Source organism: Melospiza melodia, chromosome 12 (assembly GCF_035770615.1).
Source record: "Melospiza melodia melodia isolate bMelMel2 chromosome 12, bMelMel2.pri, whole genome shotgun sequence".
NCBI classification, from domain to species: Eukaryota; Metazoa; Chordata; class Aves; order Passeriformes; family Passerellidae; genus Melospiza; species Melospiza melodia.
Window position 1 is genome coordinate 21,067,783 of NC_086205.1, and position 27,134 is coordinate 21,094,916.

Below are 27,134 nucleotides of genomic sequence, written 5' to 3' on the forward strand. Positions count from 1 at the left end.
AGGACAGTCTCAGCTTGGCAAAATCCTCCTTTACTTTTCCACTTATCTAACATATTTTTCATTCAGCACTTTAATTTCCCACCCTTTGCCTTTTTTGTTTCCTGAGCCATCTGAGCAGAGCCTATGCACACATGTGTGCTTTGCTCTCTCCTCATGAAGAAATGCCCATAGCTGGGTGCCCCCAGCGCAGTGGGACAGCCCCACTGGCACAGCCCTGGGACAATTACAACATTATCTTCTTGACCAGTCAATGTTCAAATGTGGAAGCACTGCATGAGGGAAGGCTTTAAATGTGGGAGCAGCACAGAGAGCTCTTGGTCAACACAAAATAAAGCTCAGCAACCCTCTAGAGTAAATGAGAAACCTGTACAATTAATGCTTTTTGCCAGCATGATCCCAAGCAAAAGAGCATTCTTGCAGTTAAATATTTTTAAAGAGGTAAATGGTTTCTGTTTAAATGAGTTTGATTGCTCCTTTCACTGCACTCAATCTTTACTAAATATTATATATTTATTAGCAGTAATCACTTTCCTAGAAAAAGTTGCAGAATTAGGAGTCTTCAGTATCTCTATGAGAAACACTGGCGCTCAAAATCAAACCTCCCCAGCAAAGGTGGGGAAGGCCCAGCACTTCACAGAATCGAGCCCAGCAATAAAGGTAATACAAATGTTTCCAAAAGGTCTCACCCATAGATTAGATGAGTGCATTTAGGGGAGCAACCCCATAAAAATTTTAGCAGGTAGATAGCATATGTAAGAGGGAGGGTTGTTTTTTTTAAATTAACTGTCTCTAGCCTAGAGCTAGAGTCTCAAAAGTTTTTACAACGCAGTGATACTCCAGTTCATATCTGTCAGCTGGAATACTTAGAGCTTCATACTTATTAAAATTATCTGAACTGCAGAGCTACGAGCTGGATGGGGCAGTCTGCCATAAGGTACAGAAACAAGGCAATTGCATTTAATCAGGATCTCTCAGCCACAGTTTCTCTCTGCACCACCCCCCCCAAGTTACTTCACCACAAAAGGGAAGTGACAGTGCCACCTTTTACCACCCCTGATTAAGGAAACTTCCAGAGTCTCTCTGCCCTACTCATAGTTTGCAGCCATAAGTAGAAACTTGCAGCTCTTTACCAGACAGTTGGTTTTGGCTGAAGTCAACCAAAAGCATCAGAACCTGCTGAAAGGAAAGACAGACTGGAGGTATCCTCACCTGGGCTTGAACAGCCAACTTGTGGTCAACACAGCACTGACAAAGCCAATGCAGCACCAACAAGAAGTCATTCCCCCTTAAGCGCCTAAAAGAAGTGGGATGACTTGAGCACCACCGACACCAGGAGGAGCACAGAGCAGATCCCAAGGGCATAGACAGGTGAATTTAAAAGATATGATGAGGCCTAGTTCTCACCCACTATATTCATGAGGTTTATTGAATACTTGCATAAAAACATTTTCTAGGCATAAAATATTTTGGGACCTTTTCCCCCCCCTCTCCAGAAGAGTTAGCTAAACTCACTGGTACCTTCTGTTTTATTATCATCAGCAGCTCCTCTTAGAACAGACCTTCTACTGAAACAGCAAGTGCAGCAGAGCTGAGAATAAAAAATACAACTGTTTTCCTCTGCTTCCTTTCATGGCAGGTTTTCCCAGTGCCTCACCAGTTCTCTGGCACACACCCACAGGTCTGGGGCCACAACCTGTCCCAGTGGAAGGAAGGACTCATACACAGGAGCCATGCCATGTTGGGGACACCATTCTTCATGCAGAAGATTCTCTAAATGATATTTGCATTGAAAAATGTTTACCCTCTGCGTGTTCCTCCCCAGGAATAACACAGATGTGGCTTCAGGTTTTCCAGGAGACACTTGGATAAGTGCAAACACATGTCTTTTGTAATCAGCCTGGGCTGACCCTGTTTAGCCTGAGGTCAACAACCAGTGGCATCTGACCTGCCGAAGTTAATGCAGCAGAACAATAGCAGAGGGTTGGCAAGGCCTTATCCTATTACCTTTTTGATACCAAATTAATTGTTTTTCTCCCTCTCAATGATTCTCTGACCTTTCAGCTATATGCGTTGCTGGCACAGAGTGATGGATTAAATTTAAGCAAGTACATTTCTTGACATTGTCTCACAGATTTAAAAGTTATTTAGGTCTTCCTTTCAGCACTAAGAGGTTTAAGAATGTGCTTATGATTGCAACCCCATTTGATAGTTAAAGAACACCACAAATATTAATTAGCTTGGCAGTATCAGAGACAAGAAAACCAAAGAAAAGATCACAGCACTTACTACCAAAAAAAAGAAAATTCCACAAGTAATGAAGGGATACAGATGCCCTACAAACCATAGGTAGGCAACACTAGATGGTATTACTTTAATTGGTAGTACTTTATTAATTGGCAAACCCAAAATTCTTACTCGTAGAATTAACGCAATTAGTCAGGCTGATATTTTCCAAATGGAGAAACAATCCTTGATCCTTTGCTGGATGAGGAGTGTGCATGGAATAGCTCTTGGTTCATATCACAGCTTTCAGTTTTTACTTCCTTGTTGTTGGACCACTTCACCACATAAAATAAACTGAGGTGACGTGGTGGTACCCACAGCATATGAAAAGAATTGAAAGAAATCTCTTCAGGATTTCCCCCACTGTGCATCATAAAAGCAAGGAATCCTGAAAACCTGATTTATTAATCTAAAATTCAAACCCCTCAAACTTGCCTGTAGGTGATTGTGAAGCATCAAGGCACTAGCACAGATGCAAGTTCCTGGCTTGGCTCAGCTCTCTGTGGGCAGGGCCACCTTCCCTGCTCCTCACAACCACAGAGCACAATTGTCACATTCTGTCAGGCTGCAACACCCACAGGACACAAAAATAGTTTTCCTTCAGACAGTATTTTTTACCCGTGCTAGCTGGCAAGGGCCAAATCATCAGCCAGATACAACCTGGATCAGTTCCTCTGAACTGCAGAAACCAACTTGAATTTGGGGCTAAATCATTTATGGGTTTCAGGTGTTTTAGAAGACAATGAAACCTGGTTCCCACCCTCCATTAACCTCCCCCCTCCAAAAATACCAACCACACAACCATGCCAGTGGAAAGTTTTGTTCACAGCTCCCTTGATCCTCTGCTCAGTCCAGCTATTTTCTAGCTCAAGTAGTACTACAGCTTTAAGCATATACTTAACTATTGCCAAGAACACTGCCAAAACTTATTTACTGAAGATATTTTTCAAATCAACATGCTAGATTATTTTATTTAATTGGTAGAATGTAGAATCTCCTAGGCATTTTCTCAAGATACAGAAAACACTTTTTCCTGGTTAGATCCCAGGACCCTGAAGAATTGCATATTTAGTCACTGAAAAACATATTAATTAAGGCATTACACAAATTAATTTATTCTGATTTAAGCAGTATTGAATCACAAGAAAAGAAAAAAAGGATGAACAGAAAGGAAATGTTACATCAGTGGTACCACTGGGTAACTCCACTTATTCAACAGATTTAAATATTCCCTTAATTCATTCCCCAAACTTCAAATACAGATGATTAAGCATATACATTAGCAAGATGAAGAGCAGAGGATTTTACATGACAGCTCTGCCCAAAAGTGACAATAAAACCTGCCTAAGGAGAAATTGGGAGAGAGGTAGTAAAAGGCTAATCTTGTTATAATGATTTATGGTTTATGGAAAAAGAAGTCATAGTCTAAGCCGTCTTCAATTTTTCCAAAACATTCATACCTGCATTTAAATACCTCAGTAAGAACAGAAACATTCCCCTCTGTTTCCAGGATAACAATATACTTCATTAATCAGAAGTTCACAGGAATATGCTCAGAAAGTGCAGAATTGGACTAATTTGATTTTCAAGACTGATAACAGCAAGATGAATTCCACAAAGATGAGCATGGTTGTCTACACATTTGGGTGCCTTTTTGGCTGTGGGATAACTGCAGACACACTTTTGGCTTCCAGTGACTGTAGTGCCACAGGGACAAGCCCCATGACATTATCCTGAGATGATATAATTGTAAATAATTTGAAGGGTGTGGAAAACAGATAAAGCCAAATTACTGGTAGAAGAAAACCATAAAAAACCCAAATATTGTGACCTTTCCCAGGGCAAAGTTATTAGAGCAGCTGGATCAATAACAGACAAGTCAGAATACTTATTTCAACTGCATTTTTCATTTTGGAGAGATAACACCAAGAGCTGCCCAAAAAGGTCAGTCCCAAATACCTATCTAGTGCAATTTTTTATATTGCTAAATTAGAATAGTAGGGCTTTGTTTTGCATATATATTGGGGAAGCAACGTTGTCTTATATATTACAACAGTTCTATTATCATTATATGTTGCCTTATATACCAAGGGCTCTTTTATCATTGTGGTGCAAGGGTTCCATAGCACCAGAGTTTCATACCTCCTCCATGTTTCTCATGGGCATCTCCTCTGAGCACTGACTGCTCCTGGTGCTTGCAGCAGCCATCTGACTCCTCTGACTGCTCTCACTCCTCTTTTGTACCACTTGTTCTTATTGGTTACAGGTGCTGCCTGTTATCATCCGGCCTGCTCCTAATCTTTAGTAGTAGGGTCCAGCTGCAACTCTTTGGGGGATAAGATTTCATTTTACATTGCCTTCATTTATCCATACTGTGTCCCTCTACAAAGCAATACAGGTAAGGAAATAAAGGGAAAAAAACCCCTGCACTAAGAATGTTAATGGAGGAACTGGGGTTAAACTCCAAAAGAAAAAATATACAAGCAAAACTTTTGCAAGAAGATGCCAAGTGTTGCAGGAATTATGACAGGAGAGATCATACTCCTATCCCTTTTTATCAAAGTTTAGGAACATCCAGCACAAAATCTTTGTGCTCAGTGCAATTTCATTTCTGGTGTAAAAACCTGTGCTTTAAAAGACTGATGCATTTCAGCTAATTCCCCTTGATTTGGGTCTAGACATGGCGCAAGAAGTCAACACACAACTAACAGCTCATAGAAATCTCCTGTTAAAGAGGCTGAGGAATTAATATGTAATGCAGGTGAAAGGGCTAATTATCTTTCATAAATAATGAGATTGGCTTGGGAAACAGTTTTCAGAAACTTTAAACTAGAGGAGGCAGCTGCACTCTACTTTTGGGATGGGTGGTGGTGGCTGTTCAGAGCATTTCTGAAATAAAAAATCAAAGACTGCACTCAAATGGAGAGTAGCTGCATGTCTGTGGTGCACAGATTAAAAATATCTACCTTATGACTTAGAAAGCAACCTTTATCAATTCCACTTATTTCTCATTTTTAAATAACAGAGAGAACAGGAAACTTGCTGGTAAAATCACAGTAAAAAAAAATTGATATCACCACACTCCTAAGTACATTATTTCCTAGACCCTAAGCAACTTTAAAAATGTAACATCTGACAGCTGTAAATATCAAGAATTTAAAGTGACAGCCATGTACTATAAGATATATTTCTCTTCAGGGTTTCAGTTCTTATCCAGCAGACTTCTAAGCAATTTCTCCTTCATTTTCCAGTAGAGCAAGGCTTTATATTGTGGCCCACTGCTCAGCCATGGATTAGCCCAGAGAGGCAGCTGAAGCAACACAAACTCATGCACAAAAACCACAATATTCATCTTTTCTACAGCAACACAATGCAAGTTTTTGTCAGCCAATAAAGCCACCATGGGTAACATTACTTCCCTCTTTCAAAGAGTGAGACTAAGGGGGGAAAGACACAGTTCCAGAGAAGAGGAAAAGCTCCTTTTGGTTACACCTCCACCTTAAGCACGGCATGACTGGAGCAGAGTAGCTCAGGGGGATCAGTCTGGATGCACCCGGCTGGAATGAACACAAGCACTGCCTGAGCAGCTCCTTTGGCACAGGAAGGTAAACTTAGCCGAGAGATTATTATTATTCTGGTATAAAACAGCTAGGAGAGGGAATACTTGCTGACACTACCAAGAACCATAATTCCCTTATTAGATGCTTTTCTGTCAGATCAGTATCAGCTATTATTGCTAAAAAATCCTGAGCAGGAGAACTTTTCCAGGGTGCCCCTGGCCTGTGGATGATGTGAGGCACAGCACTGCACTCCTCAGCACCTCCATCTATAACAAGGGTGAAGCCTTGTCACATCTTTGTGTCCAGTGCATCTTTTGAGCATCTCAGAAATGGATGGGAGAAGTTTTATTAAGCTGCACAAAAATTCAGTGAAATTATTCCCTTTTCCAGTTCCATTTTCAAACAGCCACATCTGGTTGTTCTGTGCATTCGTCACTTTGCCAGCACAACAACTTCACCACAAAATTATTTTAGAGATTTTGGTCAAACAGGCAACTTCATCAACATCATTCACATGACCAAGTGCTGCCATCAGCTTGAGAAAACACCAGACCCCAGGGAAAGCCTGCACAGATGGACCTCACCAGGCACCACCATAAAATTCCTCCTTCAGCTCACCCAGCCCCTCTCCCTGCCAACTTGCCCAGTGCCATTTTATCAAGACTGCAGCTCATGGAGTGTTCAACAGCACAGCTCCTCACACACCTCAAAATAAGCCAGCACATCAGTGCTACCCTTCCTCCCCTGCCCTCAGCTTTCAATTAAATTTAGAATTGACTTTGAAAGTACAACCCGAATGTATGTGGTTCAAAATGACCTTGTTACACCTTTCCTTACCTTTCTGAGGAGGGCTCTTGTACTCCAGCTCAGGCTTTAAAACGTAGAAACAGGAATTTTCTCTAAGCTCCTGCGGCAAGCTACAAGTCTCAAGCTGTTTAAAGTCTTTAAAGGTACATCCAAAGCTAAAGTGTGCTCTGCAGAGAGAGATCTGGGAGCCCACATCCAGGAGCTTTCAGCAAGATATTTAAAACCTTCTTGTGAGTCAAATGCTTTTTATAAGACAGAGCAAGTATTGCATTCCCACCAGAGGCAGAGAGAGTGACTGTAAGCAAGCAGGTGTTATGAATATTCTCAATAACAATCACAGCTGGGATCTATTGCATTAGATTAGGGTCTTCACTGCAGAAATTATTCCTTCTTGCAGCCTTAGCTGATGCTCTCAGGTGATGATTGTTGTCAGGCCCAAACATTCAACACCCTAAGAATAAAATCCTGCCCCCTGTGCTCAAGATGTAATGACACAGAGTTAGAGGTTCTAACTGGGCTATGTGCATCGCTGACCAGTGAATTGCACTACTGCTAATTTGTTTTGTGTATGGGCAGCCCCAGTGCTACGACAGACACAGCAGGAGTGGCTCCAGCTGGGATAATGCCAGAGGTTTTCTCCAGAGCCAGCTGGTGTTGCACCTTCCTTGGCAGCTGCCACCACCTGAGGCAAAGGGTAGCCCCAAATGGTGCAGTTCAACACCTCATATTTGTGAAAAACCACTGAATAAATGGCCAAAGCACTGGCACGTGTTTCAACACCCACCTCACCCCACCTGGGAGTGACCTCCTCAAATGCAGTGGGGCTGAAAAAGTGGCCAAGACTGCAGGTGCTGATCCATGTAGATAATGGCATTAAACAGATACTGAGGAGCTGAGACTCCCCATCAAATTCTTCTGCTACAGGACATCTCTGTATAAAGTTAAAAATAAAGGCTGGGAGACAAGGCTTGATAAAATGGGGGATGAGGAAAAAGGCTCTGCTCTGCGTGACATTGTCCATTCTGGTGTTTCACTTAAGTTAGCTGGATTGCTCAAACTTCAGGAGAACTGCACTGAACTGACAGAGTGTAAACCAACACTGAGGATATGAAAAAGTTTTATACTAACAGCACCATGTCATATTTCCTCAGCTGGAGACTGCTAACACAGGATTTGTTGAGTTTCTGCACCTGCAGACATGCAGGTGATGTAGTTGCTGGTCATGGCCAGAAATGATCTCCTGATAGCCACAGGTGTGCTCACTTCTGAGACTTTGCTTATAGAAGAAAAGTGGTGGGGTTTAGTTTTTTCAATGACATCACGTGCTTGTATAAACACCGGATTAAAAAATTCAAGATCCATTCGGGCCATATGAAAAGCACCTTACCCATTCTGTGAAGATTTCAGGCTGTATTTTTATTCCCTCACTGCCGTCAGTCTAAAACGTTAAAACTTGTAGAGCACAGCATAATAAAGCAGCTAGAGCCTGAGAGCTCTGCCAAGCATAACATCAAATCTTTCAGAGAGTGAGGTTAGATAAAGCACCAGATACACAGCAAATTCTTGATTGAAATAAAACACCAAACATTTCTCCTTGGCTGGCAACAGGTGAATTCACAGAACGGGTTTCCTTATCCACAGGAGTTTCTTTTATAGCAAATTCAAGGGTTTCCCTGCTTCCCAGGAAAATTCCGTCTTGCAATATGTTTAAAATGTTATCAGCTTGGAAAAAAATAACACTGCTTTAAACTGATGGGAAAGGAGCCCATTGGCTCTAAAGTTACCATCCCCGAGTCGGGCACTCGGGGCTGTTTGGGGCCTTTGTTCAGGCTCAATCAGCCGTCGAAAATCAGCGCTCCGTCACTGCCCGTGCTGGGCGGGATGACCAGGAGGGTTTCCCGCAGCCAGGATTGGGCGCTAATTACCTGTTCGACCCCCTTGTAAATACCTGTCAGAGGAGGGAGAGCTCAGCTCCCGGCTGAGAGGGGACTGGGGCAGCAGGAGCTCGCTGGGGCTCCCCCTGTGCCCCCCACGGCAAAGGCATCACCACAAATAACAACTACGGCTCCTTCCTTCCTTCCTTCCTCACAGCACCTGACATGTAAAAAGCGTTTCACAGACCCCAAAGCGGAAGGTGGGGGAACCACCACAAATCCCTGTCCATATTAGTACTTTTGCAAAACATAAAAGTCTACAGGTTGTTTTTACCGAGGACTGGCATTCACCGTGGTTGTTAAAATCCCGAAGTCCAAAGCCTGAATAGGATGGGAAAGGTGACTGGGGCTCCCTGGGCCTGCAGTCACTGAAAGGGAAATTTATCTTCCAAACAAATATCCAAGGAATAAATGTGGCGCTCCAGAGGCTTTTATTCTGCTGTCTTGCACCCTCAAAAAAAAAAAAAAAAAAAAAAAAAAAAAAAAAAAAAAAAAACCCAGAGATCCTTTGAAAAAAAGATAAATGAAAAAAGTTTTCTGATAACCACTGGAAGTTTTTCCTGTCGCAGCAGGGAACGCCGTGGGGGAGCGAGAGCCTCTGCCCGTCAGCAACAAACACTCAGGGTGGCTTGGCTGGGCTGTGCTCCTCACCCCGACATCAAAATAAGCCTTTCATGGGCTGTTTCCTGGGGAAAGGGTTTATTTTTCCATCTAAACGGGAATGGTGGGAGGCTCAGCCGCAGCCCCCCCGGCCGGGAGCGCAGGTGGGTTCGGTCTGTGCGCGGCACTGTGGGACCAGGGAGCGCTGAGGGGCAAAGGAAGGAAAAGGGGAGGCGGGCGAGGGGAAGCTTAAAATTTTGCAGGAGCAAACAATCCTCCCGCGGGCAGCGGTAAATAAAATAACAGCAGCGGGGTGATTTGCAGCCATGTAACGGGCTTTTGTCCGGGCCCATTTCTCGCCGCCGGGAGGGTTTCTGTGTTCCCTCTCGGCAGGGTCCCGATGTTCCCCCTCCGGCTACAAAGGCCGGGGGCTGCGGCCCCTCCCGGCGCTGCCCCCGCTCTGCCCGGCTGCGCTCCCCTCCTCCCGCGGCCTGGGGGGGTCCGGGGCCTGAAGTGCTGGTGTAGGATTTGCCACCTTTAAAAACAGCTTTTACTCATCTTTTTAACTCTTTTTTTTTTTCCTCCTCAGTTTACATGAAGCCCGTTGGGCATTTTTGTTCCCTGTTGGAAAGTTAGAAGTATTTATAAGTCTAATTAGAGGCATTTATAAGAGTGATTAGTGTGAAGCATCAGCTGCTGGCGGCATTCTGTGTGTCTCTGTGTATGTGTGTGTTCACACATGGATGCAACACTGCAGTTTACAATTTGTTTCTGTGCCTGAAAGCTGTGAAATGCCCTTAATTCCCCCGGCAGCGATGGCAACAGTGGGCACTGGCTGGCTCGGCCCAGTGCCTCAGCCCCACACAGGATCACATCCCTGGGGAGGGGTTGCGTCTCCCTATCTTTGTCCACTGATGTAGGAACAAGCGCCTCAGCAAAACAAGGAAATTAAATGCACAAAATTAAAAATAAAAGAGAAAAAATAAAGGATGAAAAAGCATGTATGTGTTGAAAGCTACTGTTAGACCCACAGGACAGAGACCAACATGGCCCCACTCCTGCCTGCCAACGACTGCCTTGCAATCACTCACCTCACAAGTGCAACGTTGTCTTTCTCTCTTTTTCCTTTGCTGTTGGATATTACCTCTGCTTCACCCTCCCTGGACCTGGGTTTCCAGCACAGCTGCAGATGTCGCTTGGGGCAGAGGTTCCCACACAATCTGCTTTGGGGAGCAAAACCATCAGGAAGCGAGCTCCAACTCCAGCCGGGGCTGTGGGGCTGCCCTGGCGTGAGGGGAGCCGGAGAGCAGCCAGGCCACAGAGCGCCCACCCCAGCGCTGAGCCCGCGGGCACCGGGCCTGTCCCTGCCAGGGGGCACCGGGATTCTCCTCTGGGCACCGGGCCTGTCCCTGCCAGGGGGTACAAGGATTCTCCTCTGGGCACCGGGCACCGGGTATGACTGGTGGAAAGAGGGTGCCTGGTGCAGCACAGGCTGCTTCCAAAACATCCGTCCTGCAGACCTCGGTGCTCCCAGCCTAGAGCCACTGCCTGAGCTTAGGGCAGCCCCACAGGTCACTCTGGATGCAGCGAGCACCCCCACACTCGTCAGCCTGCTGACAGCACCCCAGGAACCGCAGCCCAACCACCAGCCCCGGTGCTGGGCTCCAGCTGCCACAATCTGAGGCAGCTTTAAGCCCTGAGGTCCTGCTCAGGCACGGGACAGAGCACTGTCCCTCTCCTGGGACAAGCGTCAGTGTCCCTGTGTCTCCCCCGGCCCAGGACAGCCCTGCAGGTGCCGTGCCAGCGCTGCTGCTGCAGAAACACCTTGAGGTAGAGCTGCTTGAAACGTCTTGAGGCAGCTCCCACGAGTTCAGACCCTCCTCGACCAGGGATTTCTTTTTTCTAGCCATCATGTAAACAGAATTAAAAGGTCAGTGCTGCCCCCACATGCTTACAAAAGCTTTTGGTTGGAATGGCTTGAGAAAGATAGGGAGATATGTAGGGAGCACTTTAATAATGTATTTGTTTTGCATACCTGTGGTCTGTTTCCCTGTCACAAAACAAACAAACAAATAAAAGCTCTTCCTTGATTTCTGCTTTCAAAAACTTACGTGAAAAATATCTTCAGATTTATCCACATCAATTTCAGAGCTAGTTTGGAGCATTTTCTGCAAAAACAGTCTGTAGTACAGCTCCACTGACACATAGGGATGGTTTAACCTGACTTTTTAATGTTTCTCTTTGGGGAGACATAAATAAACTGATGGTCCCCAAAATCACCTAAAAAAAAAATCTTTTTTTTCACTTAGTCTGCCTTGGTCTAGTCCATGCTGCTCCATAATCCACGTAGTGATTATCCTGAGGGCAGACAGAAATTGCTGTTTCCTTTTTCCTATGTCCATGTCTGTACAGCTACAGAAAGTCCCATACAAACCGAAGGTGAAACACAAAAGAGAGGAGTTACAATGAACTCACTTTACTCCAAGTAGTAGCAAGTGGCCATGTGAAGGGATGTACAAAAAAACACCAAGCTATTTTTCTGTCTCTGGTCTTTTCAGTAACAGGGAGGTTAAGGTATCCCTCCTGGCAGGGGGTGAGACTCAAATGTCACGCTGAAGAATGACGTTGTGTGTGTCCCTTTAAAAACTTTGAATAGAAACTAGTTTAAATTTGAATCTAAAAAGATAAAGTGAGCTGGGTTCAACCTGGAACTGGCTAAAATGTTCCATGCTGCATGTTCATGAGGAAAAAAAAAAACCCACTTTTTTTTTTTTTAATTCAAACATTGCTTTTGAAAATTTTCAGTGGCAAAACATTAAAACACTGCTTTATTTTGTGACAACAGACAGTTTCTTTCACTTCAGAGTTACAGCAAGAGCCAGATCCTGCAACGGGGTGGAGTTTCAGCTTGGAAATCCCCTGGATTTCTGGCTCAATTTGTCCTTGTGCACAAAAACCAGGCACCACAGCCAATAAATTTGTTTCAAACAAGTGATGTGTACCCAAGCTCACCCTAGGCGAGTGGGCAGGAAGGAGCAGGCAGGATGTGGGCTGCTGCAGGGCAGCACTGCCCACCCAGTCTCCATGGCAATGAGGGTCTCACCAGCTGGGTCAGCCCAGCAGCCCTGGGGGTGTCCTGGGGTCTCCATGGGCTGCAGCAGGTGGCAGCCCCAGCCAGGTCCCTGCTGAGCTGGCAGAAAGCCATTCCCTGTTCTGTGGGACAGAGGGAACCACAGGAAGGTGCTGGGAGGGACAGGGAGTTGCAGGTCCAGTTCTGTGTAGATGCTTTTCTGCAGTCCACGCAGGAAAGTTTGCCACAATAAATTTTATTCAGTCTTCATTTTAGTCTTTGGCAGAAACTCATTTGAACACATCTACTAAACAAATCTCTCCTCTTGCCCAGGCTTCTTTCAGCTTTAACTGTCCTGAATATGAAATCTCCCAACTTGGAATAGAGGTACTTCAGGGCTTCCACAGAAAAACAAAAAAATACACCAAAATCACTGAATTCAGACAGTACCAAGACCAGAGGTGGGGTTATAGAACAGATTGACTTGGATGGAGTAACAATAAAACTTAGGATCCTGCTTTCCTAATTAGCCTGGCTACATGGGTACCAAAATCAGAGCTGGAAACATGCAAATGTCATGAAACCACACAAAAAATAATACAAAAGTATTTTAATGTTGTCTGATTAGAAACTCCATTTTCAGAAATATAACACATACAAATGGCAATATTACTCTGTAAACATCTTCTCTCAAACCCTTTCAAACCTCCACGCAGATTTTAAAATACATTTTCACAAAGAAAACAGTGTAGAAAAAGAACAAAGAATTACAACACATTTGAGAGAAATCCTGAAATTAATTTCAAAAGGACATGACTTTAGCATAAGAATACATTTGGAGGAAGAGCATCTTTTGTTTGTTTAGCAATCCTCAAATTTTTCCATCAGGAAAGCTGGATGGGCACACTGTGTACCGTCCCTCGTTATTTTCAGTTAGGTAATAGACATGAAGTTACTTTGGCATTGTTATAAACAGAGGTAGTTCTGAGAAAGGTATATTGAATGCGAGAAGGAAAATGAGCAGGAAGATGTAAGATGGAGCCTGATCCCGCTAACCTCTGCTCCTCCAAACAATCCTCTTTCTTTTCTACTTACTGTGCAGTCTAAGAACTTCAGGATTAAGTCAGGTCTTAGAACCATAATTCCATTTATTTGTAGAGGCAAACATGCCTTTCGCTTAACATAAATGTTTTTATTTAAAAGGAGGTTGTCAATTTGAAAGCGTTTTAAATTCACGTTTAGGAGAGTCTTTGTGCAGTTTCACACGGGCCGGGGGATGGGCTGGATCTCGGCAGTGGGAGCAAACAGTGTGTGTGGATGCACGGCACAGAACGGGTTAACCCTGCGGAGCCCCCGGGGGTGCCCAGCGCCCGCAGAGCCCCAGGGCCAGCGCTGCTCCGTCCCGGCACCCGGCCGGCCCCACGCTGCCCCTCCGCCGCCAGCATCGCTGCTCCGAGTCAGCGCTGGGGACAGAGCTCCGGCAATTCCAGCGTCACATCCCTGCGGGCAGCGCCTTGTGCTGGGATGGGGACCAGCAGCTCTGGGAACAAACATCAGACCCCACTCAGAAACAGAGGGACAGGAACTGAAATTTGCGTTGTCACCATCACTGAACTCCTCCTGAGAGCCGTGTGCCAGCAGTGGTACCAGGAGGCACAGGGATGTGCACACAGATGCTCACAATTTGTTGTTTCAATTTATAGCTTTTTTTCCTCTTGAAGTATCTCCTGTAAATAAAGAAGACAGAACAAAATGTGATTTAATACTCACAACATTTTTCAAACAGTATTACACAAGTAACCAGCAAAAAAAAACCCAAAAATGTTGTAGCAACCTTCAACCCCTTTCTCACATGTATTTGCAAACCGCTAATTCTGGTTTGTTGCCTGCAAACCTCAGGTCTGAGTTTTGTTGCATTTTTAAAGCCTGCATCAGAAGCTTAACCAGAAACAGTCAAATCATCCTTTTTGAGGCATTCTTAGTTAAATAGCATCATATGTAGTCCCTGCAAAGGACTAAAAATATTCTGCTGTGGTTAGGTTTTTTTTGTTTATACATTTCATCCAGCTCAGGAGTGCTGCAAAAAAAGTCAGCAGTTGTCATCCTCTTTTTCAAATAATATAGTTTCTAAAGGGAAATTTTTTATAATAGTTTGGATTCAGCTAATGGATAAATATCATAGATTACTTTATTTTTCAAAGGCGACTAGGCTGAGACATTAAATAACCAAAAATAAGTCATTTTTACCCCCAACCTCTTGGACATTGTCTCTTAAAGAGCACTAGAGCATATTTTTTGTCAGTTCAATATGAATCCACTCATTACCCCAATTTCAATTGGCTAGGCATGAAAATCTCAGGACTTACTCAGGTTTTTTCAGTGTCTCAAGTGTAAGAAGAGAGTCATGTTACTCATGTTTACCTCTGCCAAACAGCAGCTGGAATATAGTCCCTCCAGGCAGAACACTGTGAGCATATTAAAGTACTAAATGATTCCCAGGAAATTCATAAAATGTTCTTTTCTAATGGTTCAAGGTATTTTTGTGGAGGAAGATTATTTACTATTTTTAGCTTTTCCCAGTGTCTAGCTTGTCTAATTGCTCCTTGTGCAAGTGCTCTGGCCCGGGGCTATTTTTCAGCTCTAATTGCAAAAGAAAGGATTACATGGCTTTGCTTGTGCTGGGGATGGGGCTCAAACCCTCCCAAAAAAAAAAAAAACAAAAAAAAACCAACCAAAAACCAAACCCTCCACCCCCTGATTTCATAGCTACCCAGAACATTCACTCAATTTGCTGGTCTCATCTATAACTTCAAACCTGCTGACAACAGGACCACAGGTAGGTACCTGCTGTGTGCTGTCAGGGGGCAGGGCAGTCTGACCAGTGCTGGAGTTTTCCAATTGGTGGTTCTCTCATCTACTTACACAGTGCAGCAATTACCAGAGGTGTTACCTTTGCAATTTTCTTTGAAAAGTCATGGAGAGATTCCCATAAAAAGCCCCTTGTTGCAATTCTAGTTGAAAATCCTGGAAACAGCATAGAGAAGTCGGGCTCTATGCTGGGAATGGGCAGTGAGCAGCCAATTTTGGTTATAAACTCACCTACCTACCTAAACCTGGGGAAGGAAAACCAAAATGTCAAGTTTTTTTGACTTTGTTCAAAATGCCAGAATGCCACAATGAGAACTACCTAAGCTGTACTACCTGAGGTTTCAGAAGATAAAAAACCTACTTTATGCCCAGGTTTAGTTAACAGTGTTTTGTGGATGCTCTTCAGGGTGTTTTCATCTCAGCCCACTGAGTAACTTTACCAAGCAGCAGTCTAGCAGAATCCCCTCTCATTTCAGAGCTTAAAATTCACAGCACAGCTCCTCCCAGAGAGGAGGGAGATGGATCTTCTCCAGGAGAGTGGAAAACCTCAAATCTGCGATTTTGCCTTGTCTACATAAAGAGTGCTTGCATTTTGCCTGAATTTGCCATTGAAGTAGCCCTTGTCTATAGAAATGTTAGGAGACAGCCCAGGCACCATCACAGCCTGGTACATCCCTGGAAAAAGCAGTCACTGTCATCTCCTGTGAGGGTACAGCACTCCTCCAGAGCAGCAGCTATCTGAAAATAAGTTCATTTTCCTGTGATAATACAAACATCAGCACAAAGGCCTGGTCTATGAGAGCAGTTGTGCAACACTCAATAATTTCACATCCTGGTCTGAAATGTTCCACAGGCAGTTGGAAGGTCCAAGGCTGAGATCCAAAAGCACCAACGTATTCACAGCTATGCAAATATTAGGCCCTAGTGATGTCTCAACACATGCAACATCTTACATTATATTTAGCAGACTCCACTTAAATTCACCTGCCTGCAAGCTGTAAAGATTTACCAGAACTTGTGAAAAAAAACTAGAACAGATTAAGCCAAATAATTTTTCAGCTATTAATCATTTGAGGTTTGTTTGAAGATTTTACCTCTTGGAAGATAGAGGTTCCTAAATATTCCAGTGTGCTCTAAGTCAGTGACACATCTGAGACAGTCTGTCCTCCTGCATGCCCTGATAGCCCTGGGTTTGCTCCCTGCCTCCTGCTTGCTCTGCAGCCCATGTGATGCTTTGCTTACCCACTGCACAAGCAGATCCATGCACCAGCCATTCCCAGCAGAATGATTGGGAGTCCACGGCTTTCTTATGCCTGAGTCTGCAAACACTGGGCACTGGTGTTTTCCCCTCCTTCCCACTCAGCTCCCCTCTGTGTTTTGGGTTCAAAGTGAAACTATCCCAGAATCAGGGACCCCGAGAGTGCAGGACTTGGGAAACTCCAGGAGAGACACTGAGGGCACGAGCGTATTATCAGAAAGAATTTGAGTGCTCCCAGCAGCCCAGCAGCAAATTAGAAAGTTTTGGCTCCCAAGAATGAGTTGTGTTGTTTGTTCCTGCACACTGCAGCTGCTCGTCCCTCTCCCTCCCCACCCCCCTCCTTTGGGTGGTTTATTACACACAAGCTACTAATGAATGGGAGCCGCTGTTTTACAGTACACCACACTTACAGGACTTATCTCTAGGCCTACCACAGATTTGACTGATCAACAGCAGGGCACCACCATCATAATTCTTCCTAGAAACAGGAGGATAAAAAGGGGTTTGTTGGAGGTTGGCTGTGTCTGCAGAGAATCCTGCCTGCAGGGCCTGCTGATGCCATCACTCGCTGCTATGGTCTTTGGCCTAATAAGGTACAGAAACAAAGATTGTTCACTTGTTCAAGAATACTAAAGTACCCAAGTGACGGAAAGTGGAGGCAGCAGGGCACACATCCAAGTGGGATTAAGGCCACAAGTGCAACGTTACAGGGCTGACTGGGTGGCAGAGGGAATATCTGCCTCTGAAGAAAAAAAAAAAATCCAGTTCAAACATAATTTATAACATGTCACTCACAGTCAGAGGTGGCTGTCATTAAGAGTTAAATGCTGCATTGTGTTCAACTTATTCCGATAAGAATTCTCTAAGCTGCTTATATGTTATCATAACTCATGAATAAGTGGAGCGTGGGCTGGGGAGGGGGGAGAGGCTCTCTGGGGCAGGATGGGACCCAGACTGGGAGGCAGAAACCATGGAACAGAGCTGGGCTGCTGGGTCCTCAGTGTGGTGTACCCCCAGTCTGCACATTCCAAGGACTCCACAGTGAGTCAGAGTCTGCCAAGCCCATGGGACTTGTCAAGGCCCATGCTCTACTTGGACACATCCACCTTCTTTGCTTTTATGCACTTCTCCAGTTAGGGAGCCGGGCAGTAACACCAAGAGGATCTAAAATGCAGCATTCAGGTTCAGCTGATCTACACAGCAAGGCTCTATGATGGTTTCAGAGCTGGAGGTGAAGGGAAAAAAAGGGCAACGTTATAGCCAAGTATAAAATCCCTAAGTTAATACTGCTTATTGGAAATGGAACTGGGAACCCAACAGAAGAGCAGCAAAGCAGCTTCTTTAGGGACAATATTAAATTCCTCTGACTGACTTGGCAGTTTGGAAGCAGCAGGATTGTTTTCTCTAGCTTAAGGAAACCCAGCAACAGACCCCACTGAAGTTCAAGCAGCTAGATCAGGCCCAATACCACTAAACTTTTCAGGCTTATCAGGGAAATTTTTCCCTGCAACATTTTCCCTGCTTCATTTTGGGTGTAGAGGGAACAACCTGTGTGGAATAAGAGTTAGAATCATAGGAGCCCACTCATTTTCACAGAATTAATCATAGGAGCCTGTTCATTTGCACAGCTCACTTAGTGCAAATAGCCACTGGAATTCCCAGTTAGAAGCATTTCTCTGGTGCAGCTCATTCAGAAAGCAGCAGTTTGTTTACTCACTGGCTTGGGCTACCTGGATCACATTACACCTGCTGGGGCTGCTGGTAATGTGGGAGGTTGATTTTAAACTGGCACTGTTGCTTTTATAAAGCCTTTAATGTCGTAGGCTCTGGCTGTGTTCAGGATCTCACCCATGAAGCCAAGGCTTAAGGGACTTTGGGCTGAGACATCCCAGTCCTATATTCCCCTGTCACTCAAGTCAGCAACCACAACTTTGCTGCGGTAGATGTGGGACAAATATTTCAGTCCCTGACCTGTGCCTGGTCTGACTAAAGACCCAGGGTCTCTGCTTTGCCCACACCCCAGAAACACTGCAGCAAGTACCCAGTTTTCTGAGTACCAAGCTGAATACAAGGATCTGACCTGCTGCCTCAGTGCTGTCCTCACCTGTGTTGGAAAGCCAGAGGGCTGACCACAGTGAGCTGCTGGTACCCAGAGGTGGCTGCAGGACACTGCAGGTGCAGGGGTGCATGGTGTGTGTGCAGCACAACAATGCATTCATGTTTGTGGCCTCCACAGCTCTGGGGAGCTGATAACCACAGCCCTGTGTCCCTGCAGAGAGCAGACAGTTCCCTGCAGCCACCTCTCTCCAAGAGGGAACAGAAGATGACTCAGGAATCCCATCCACCCATTCCTCCCCCCAGCCTCTGGAGCTCACCCACACACGGGAGCTGAACCCATGAGAACATTTTTGTGGGTGGGTGTCCCCAGGGGGCTGTGCTTGTCTGTTGTGCAGCTTTAGGAGTGTGCAAGTCCAAATCCATTTGTCTGGGTGCAAGTTACAGTAAACAATCAGTAGAACTTGTCAGAAGAAAAGTTAAAATAGATGTAACTGATGTGTGAAGGCGTGTTTACCCAGCTCTAAATCCTGTTGGCTGTGTGAGTAGAGGCAGGTAGTAGATTAACTATGCAGCTCAGAGACCATTAAGGCTTGCAGAGGAACAATTAGTCCAGAATTTGCATTTTATGAAATAGAGCCTTTTAAAAAACTTACAGCACAGCTAATGACAGAGCTTTCTTCAAATAAGTATTTCCTTCTGATCTTTGTCACGTGGGGTTTGTAGCATCTTGCCAGGATATGAGAACCTAAAAATGTAAAAGGCAATATTTCAGCAAAAATTAAACCCACTGGTGTAGCTTTTCCATCTGTGTGAAGTGTAAACAGAGAGAATAAATAAATAAATACTGAAATATACATTTGTTTTAAATAAATGTGAACAAAGGGTTTGACACATTTGCAGTATGTAATGCTGGTTTTAAAACATGATTTCAACCACCTGACACATTCAATTAAATACAGAAAACTCTCCAGGTTGTATTTGCATTCTGGAAGAGCAGCTACAAAAGAAAGTGTAAGAGCAGCAAATCATTCTGAAAATAAACTGATTTGAACAGAGAATGAGTTCTCCCTGAAAGGCTGCAGCACCACTGGCTTTGTAGTATTACTTGAAAAAGCTGCAAGTATCTTATTTTTCCCCATAAAACAGATCCACTTTGGGAAGGGCAGACTGACAGTTTGATCTACCTTCCAGGAAACCATGAGAGAAAAAAAATCACTTCTAGGAGCACAAATTTTCAGTAAGGCCTCTTTTTTTTTTCTCCAATATTCAGGGAAATTCCTAATGCAGTTCATAATCTTTAATTAAAAAAAAAAAAAAAAAAAAAAAAAAAAAAACAAAAAAACCCACAAAACCTGCAGCAATAAATGATGGAAGAAAACCAAATCCCTTTTCCAAGCAGTGACACTGCCACTTTAATAGTTTCCCACTGTACTTGGGGTTAGTTGCCAGAGAAGCCTTGTTCAGCCTATTTGGGGGCCCCATGAAATGCTGCAAGCGTTACTGAAATGAGCACTTGTCTTTTGTTGAGCTGCATGCTAGCACCATACAGTGCTGAGCTGATAAATCCACTTTTTCTAACACAAGCATTTTTCAAACAAAACTACCATGAGACTGATGAGTAATGCCAGCTTGCCAAAAAAAAAAAAAAAAAAGACACACACCCCTCGCAGGCGCTGCTGACACTGACAGCTGTTAAATTCACATATTCACAAAATGAGATGGGTTACATAACTGGAAATTACAAGAGCGACTCACCAGCGAGAGGAACTGCAAAACAAGGCATCACTGGGGCTTGGGAAGGAACGGATCCCACATTTCCATGTGCACTGTCCCACTGAGGGCTGGGATAAAGCTGTGCCTTGAGCACACAGAGGTTGTGGGCACTCCTCACCCTGCATCATCAGGCTGTTTGTAGTTTGTTCAGCGCTGGGATTTTTTTTTCAGCAAAGTGAGGATGCATGTGGAAAAAGGATATATTAGTTCTGCTGTGTATGTTATAACACAAGGGTAGGTAGTTTAAAAGCCCAAATGTCACATTTTGCAAGGCATGATGCAAAAACTCTAAAAGGTTTATTGTCAAATCTTGAGCAGCTGAGAGGGCAGTGGAGAAAGTGAAGTGCTGGGTAGAGTTAGGTTTGACAAAACCTAGGTAGCTTTTAATTTGCATCAAATTTTTCAGATATATAAGCACTTTGCAAAGATGTTGTTTTTATCATTCTCATTGCATGGCCATAGAGCTGAGCTCTGGAGAAAGTCTGTAATCTTCCCATGCAGGACAGAGAGGCAATGACACCATGTCACCCCACCACCACGTCACCTGCCTTTATTTCAGTATCTGTTTCTAAATTGGTTTGAAAACTTGGACAAAAGGACCTGGTTCTGGAAGGCACAGAGCAGATGATGGAGGAAAGGCACCATTAAGGGCTCCTGAGGAATGGCAGGCTGTGGGGCTGGTGGAACAGCTCAGGAGAAGGAGCAGTGAGGGAAGATGGCAATGTCTGCACAAGCTGCCAGGCCCTCACGTGTTGCTGAGATTGCCAGAAATGAGGTTCTAAAGGGGGCTAATCTGGACATAAATCAAGGCAGAAAACAATGGATGTCTTTATGAATAGCCATACTAAAAAAAAATCCAGTAATTAAACCACCATTAACATCAAGCTAAATTTTATACATTCAAAATTATCTATGCTTCAATTTTTTCTGCTCATGGCTGAATTCATTCTTCTTACATAGTAAGAGGGGTTTTGTTGTTATAAAAAACACACCTAAAACCTTTTTTATAAGCAAGTTTATCAAACAAGAAATGAAGATAAAATGACAACTAAATGCATAAAGTTCCATGTACTTTATCACGTTATCTATAATAAACTAGGCTAATGCAAAATCGAGATGCACAGACAAATTAGGAGGAAAAAAAAGAAACACAGAAATGAATGCTTGGAGAGTGATGTCACCTAAGCTGGTGTGTAGGTACAGTCTGCTGCGTAGGAGAGCAGTGAAAGCATAAACAGAATACTAGATGTGCATTAAGGCACAAACAGAAATAGCTGGGAACAATGGCAAAGTCTGGTTGCTCTTGGAACCTTAATGTAAGGAAACATCCTTATAAAAGATGAGACAATAGCGGGTCTATAAATGACAGCCCCGTAGGCAGGGAAGGATTAAGAACTTCCTATAGTTCCTAAAGTATCAACCTATATTGTAACCCTTCCACAAAGGCTGCCTTAAGTGCTTTCTCTGAATTAGTCCACCCAGAATAGGAAAAAGCATCAGAATTAGTTTGACTTTTCCTCTGGACACCAGCCACACACTCTCAAGGCAGAGAGGAAGAAGTAAAAGCAGACGGAAGCTCAGCACTTGTTTAGGACCTTTTGCCAGCACACCTGTAAGTCCCAGTGCTCATTTGCCCTCCCTGCTTCCTCCAGAGCCCAGAGACCTCTGCCAGCCCTGATCCAGGCCATGGCAACGTGCTGCTCTCTAAAGCTGAGCTTCTCTGTCTGCAGAGCACTGGCAGTGCAGGCTTTGGACACAAGCAAACACAAACTAGGCTGAAGCTTCAGTGTCCATTTATCACTTTGATTTTCTTTGTTTCATTTTGAAGTGGGGATTTTGTGGTTTTGTTTGTTTGCATGAGTAATAAAAAACATTCATTTAACTGAGCATATGTTTAATTTGAAAACATTAACAAGATACCTCCCACCACCTCATGGCCCATGACCTGAGATATATTCCTGTACAGCAAACATCCTCTGAGCTTTCAGGTAGCTGATTACCCTCAGACCTCAGATTCTCTTGCAGACTGCCACATACTCCACTAATACAAATTTAAATTGAAGACTATGAACATTACTATTTAATACAATTCCATTGTATTAAATAGTAATAGCCACAGCAAACTTTCAAAGGCCTCAGGGGTTATCAGTGTCCATAGGACAGGGGCTGGGAACCACCACAGGCTTTGGTGGATCTGCTGGTTTATCTCCAACACGGCACTAAGACCATTCACATACATCCCTCTGGTGAAACTCAAAGAGCCTGCACTTCAGAGAGTTTTCCAAAAGGTCAAATGAAGCTGTGTGAGTACTTCACTGCACTGATGGGGAAGAAGAATTGTCCACTGCAGCTGCTGCTAAGAGGCACCTCTAGGCACTCCAAATGGGTGTGCATGAACCCAGCAATGTGAAGAGGTACAAAACATGCAAGACCAGGACCTTTTGTGAGTCATATTTGTAGATTTGCAGCTGATTATAAATTCAATGGGATCTTCAGAAGTCAATGCTAAAGAATTTGAAGCAACTTAAAGTTCCTGAGATCTCCTTGTTGTTGTCTCTGTCAACAATTCCTCATTGTTTAGAGCAAATCTGGGGCAATTCTGGTCCAAAAGTTCCAGTGGAATAGTTCTATCTATTTTCAGAAATGATCCCCTGTCAGTAAAACTTGGTCCTTGAGTGATGGCAATACAAAGCAGATGTAAGTACATATTTTGAAAAAAATGTTGAAAAATACACAGATGCTTTTGAAAATATTGAAGATTCACCATCCAGCTATTTATAGTCCTATTTTTAATTTTCTGAAAAACAAGCAAATATTCTGATTCTCACCAAGGGCTGTAAGTTTCATCTTCCCAAGCTCAATCACAGAAGCCCTGAATCAACATGCTTCCTAATGGGAAAAAAATTCTTTTCAGCAGAGGTCTGTTAAAAATGACCACCAAAAGCCAACTATTTTTAGTATTCAGGGAAGAATTAAATAGTGCCACCATGAATTTCTGAATGTGCAGGTGCATTCCTTAAATTATTTTATAGCAAAATTCAGCCCCGTTTCTTACTCCTGGTCTTCAAACCTGCTCCCACCAGAGCAGATTATGATGACCCTATAAGAGTCAGGACCTTGGCCAAAAATCCATGGATTTGGGGGGCTTTTTGCAGAGTAAGGCATTACTGCAAGTAAAAGTTAGATATTCTTGCTGTTGCAACCTGTGGGACTTCTGAGCGGTACAGTGATGCTCAGCACAGCCCAGATGCTCTTCCTGAACTGTATTTTATGGCCCTGTCTCTGCAGCTCCTCCAGCCTCGGGGGAACTGCTCAGCTGGGAAGGGACTGGGAAGAAAAATGTCACAGCCCGGCCCTGCCAAGCACACGAAGTGTTTGGGCAAGGGTCTCACTGCACAATTTTTCTAAGACTGGGAACAAATATTAAAGCTATTTTCTTCCTTCAGAGCAGTTTTAAAGTCACTTAAAGTCTGATAGCACTTTCCAGCTGGAAACTGGACTTTGCTCCTCAGTGTAGTTCCACTTACTCATCTGACAGCTACACGAGAATTACTCGTGTGAGCAATGCACGAGGTTCTGTAGCAGGGGGATAAAACACAAGAGCCAATCCACTTGCTCAGAGGGGCAAGTTTCTAAATTCAATAACAAAATCAGAAGTCTGCAACAGCCACTCCCTCCCCCACATAGTTTGTTGCTTAAAATCTTAAAGGAAAAAAAATATCATGTTCTCTGTGAATACCATCATAGCATGATCAATTTTTTTCCTACAAAAATACATAATCAGTTTTGTAGCTTTTCTACTTGTCCTGCAAACCAGTAAAGGAAAACTCTGTGAAACTCTCACACTTTCATTTCACACTATTCTTAATGTTACCTAATTTCACAGTTTAAAAATAGATTACAGGGATTAAGAGACTTTTGAATCTAAAAAGAATGCACATATTAGAGAAATTGCTACCTAAAGTAAATAGCCTACTTTAATAAGCAGTCTCCTAGTTTGTATGATATTTAGAAAAAAAACACTTCACAGGCATCTAGTTTAACACATGTCAGCCAGCTTCATTTGCAAGTTCAAAATCCAGAGGTAGATAAAATATTAGTGTGGTTTGGAATATGCAAAGTGCCAATTTTTTGTGTATTAATGCACTGAAGCACTTGATGCAATGTTATTATGGAAGGAAAAAATAGTTGCCAGAAGGGTTTATTTAAGGAATGGTTACTGCAAATAAAAACTTTCAACTAAAAAGGATTTTTAAAATTGTTTTTTAATATGTTTTTAATGACCTCTACTCCTCATACCTACCTCCTTGCTTCCCAAACTGTTTGTACTGTCCCCAATAACACTCAGTGGAAAGCTGTCGTTCCTGGCTAAATCCTTACTTAGGTTGGATGCTATGCCTCCGTTAGACAGGGTCACAAGGTCACAATCGATTTTGGAGGCCACCTGGAGAGTCCAGGCCGTGAACTGACTCAAAAAATTTATATCAGAGCTGGAATGGCCCACCTCCCAGGGCTCAGCCTGCGTTAACACCCCAACCGCAGGATGGAGCCTGCCAGGCCCGGCTCAGAGAGAGGCCAGAGTTGTTGACCCCGTTAGCTGACCTCTTCAAACTTCAGGAGAATTTTTCTGGCAGTTACCACGGTGACTGGGCACTCCAAGCTTATCCTTCTTACTGAAAAAAAAAAAAAAAAAAAAAAAAGAAAAAAAAAAAGACGAAAAATTAAGAAGAAAAAAAAAAAACGTTAAAACCTACCTCGTAGGGATGTCTGTCAGGAATCAAACACATAAAAGTTTTAATTGTTTGCTTCTCTCTTGGGCTGCTCTGGCTCTAAGTGGTACATCCGATGGGAACATTGAGAAAACAGTTTGGCTGAAAGCATTTCAACTTGTGAAGAAATAATGCTCAGTGGATTTAACAAGAAGCATTTCTAGTATCTGCTGGTGATCACAAGTGACACGCTAAGAGGTTTATTGTGAAATAATGTTTATTTTTCTTTCTGTATCTTTCTCCAAATTGCTACCATTTCTCATTGAATTGAAAAGAACCTGAGACAAGGCTCAGGGAAACGATTCTATGCTGCCTTCTGGTTTTTTTTCCTTTTAAAAACTATCTGCTGGGTGAAACATTAAGTATGCAGCAGTACCTTGCTTTGGTCTCTCAGAAGAGACTGCATAACCTATTTAATGTACCATGAAATATTATTTAAGAGGAAAAAGCAAAAAAAAACCCCAAAAGTTGTCAGACATCGTTAGTGCTGGTTTTTTCAGGCACTTTGAACACTAATCACTTCACACATAAAATTTAGCAGGTAAGCAAGGTCTAGTGATGCTGACAGAAAACACTTGAAACACATCAAGGAATCACAGAGCACCCTAGGTAAACAAGAAAACAAAGTGCACCCTTCATTTCTGAAAAAAGAAGGGGAAAACTGGTGCTTCTTAATTTCAGAGCAATCACATATTACATACAAAGCTTTTATGTAAATTTTCCTCATGCTCCTCTACTTGAAATAGCATCTTGCAAAAGGGAGCAGTGAAGAGTACACTGCATTATAGCTGGAAAAATCCTACTTAAGGGCTCCTGATGGCAAACTGTCAATCAGTATTCCCCGCTTGTTATGAACTGCTCATTTCTGGAGTACAGCTAAACAGAGGTTTAATGATTGAAACTTTAATGGCATTTTGTCTCACACATGGTTCTGAAGTATCTTCTGTTGTTTGAAGAGTTAAATATGGATATTCAAATTGCTGCTCAGCCACTGCTCTGCTCCTCCTGGGCTTCTCCAGTGGCAGTGCTGGGATGGCAGCAGGACCGAGCTGCTGAGTCGCCTCTCAGGGGAGGACATCACACAGACCCTATGGACACAAAAATAAAGCAGGAGGTTTGGGTGTGAGAAGCAAAAAGCACAGAGCTGATCTTTTGCTCCAGGCTTACTTTTCATTTCTGCTGGAAGGATGAGAAAAAGGCAGTCCAGCGTACGTGTGTTAACGAACATTAAAAAAAGTGAATGAGGGCACGGTACAGGACCCTTTCTCCTTTCAAAACTGGTTCAATTGCTTTGAAATATCACATGCCTCAAGGCTAAATAGAAACATAGACACTTAATAATATTATTTAGCAATAGTGAATTAAACATGAAAACAATTTAAATTAAAAACACTTAAAGATTGTTTCCCTGTTATTAAGGATGTGTTAGAAAAAGGCTAACCCTCTCATTAGGAGATGGATTTTTTCATTTGTGCTTTTGTTATGGCTATACAAGATGTTTTTATACTTTCTTTTCTTCTCTGCATGAAATAATGTAAATTGAAACAATCAGGTGGCTGATCAATGGGCTGGTGGGAAGACAAAAATGTCTGCTAAATTCTATTTCTTCTCTTTCTTTTTGAACAACACTGTATATATAAGCATGTGCCTTTCAATTAGATACCATGATTTATGAAGTCATGCTCAGGGCTAGCCAGGTTGTTGACTCAGATTAGAGCTATGATGCCAGCTCATTCCCTGGTGACAAACACTGACTGTCCTTCCCGCAGCCAGGCACCCCTGGCAGCCTTATGAAAAGACCTTGTGGTTGGCACAGCGCTGGGCAGGAAATGAGGTCCTCTCCGGTTCGGGACAGAGATGACTGGAGCTACAGAAAGCTGCAAAGCAAAATCAGCATCTCCTGAGTCACAGGCTTTAAGCTCTGGTGGGCCCCACAGTTCCCAGGGCGACCTGGCCACCAGCGCTGCCTCTCCCACAGCCCTGGCAGCCCAGGGGAGCACTGAGGGCTGCACACTGGGCTGCCGTGCCATGGGGCTGCTTTCCTGTGGGAGAGGGGAGCAGAGGGCACTGCGCTCCCCCGCTCTCACCACGTGCCCCAGCCTGGTGCTCAGCACCCTCCTCAGGGAATCCCTTTCTTGCTCATCCCTACCAGAG

At 43.6% G+C, this 27,134-nt stretch overlaps 1 long non-coding RNA gene across 9 annotated transcripts in view; it reads right to left on the reverse strand.

Moving 5' to 3' along the window:
- Nucleotides 1-12,849: 12,849 nt before the first annotated feature.
- LOC134423819 (uncharacterized) overlaps nucleotides 12,850-27,134 on the reverse strand; it is a 257,787-nt gene continuing 243,502 nt past the window's right edge. For 7 of the 9 annotated variants that reach the window (XR_010029202.1, XR_010029203.1, XR_010029201.1 and 4 more), the window contains 4 exons: nucleotides 25,904-26,068; nucleotides 20,194-24,884; nucleotides 19,092-19,183; nucleotides 12,850-13,981 (listed from right to left, as the gene is read on the reverse strand). This is a non-coding gene — a long non-coding RNA (uncharacterized LOC134423819). The remainder of the gene's footprint in view (nucleotides 13,982-19,091; nucleotides 19,184-20,193; nucleotides 24,885-25,903; nucleotides 26,069-27,134) is intronic. The other 2 variants (XR_010029208.1, XR_010029207.1) reach the window with 2 other exon arrangements.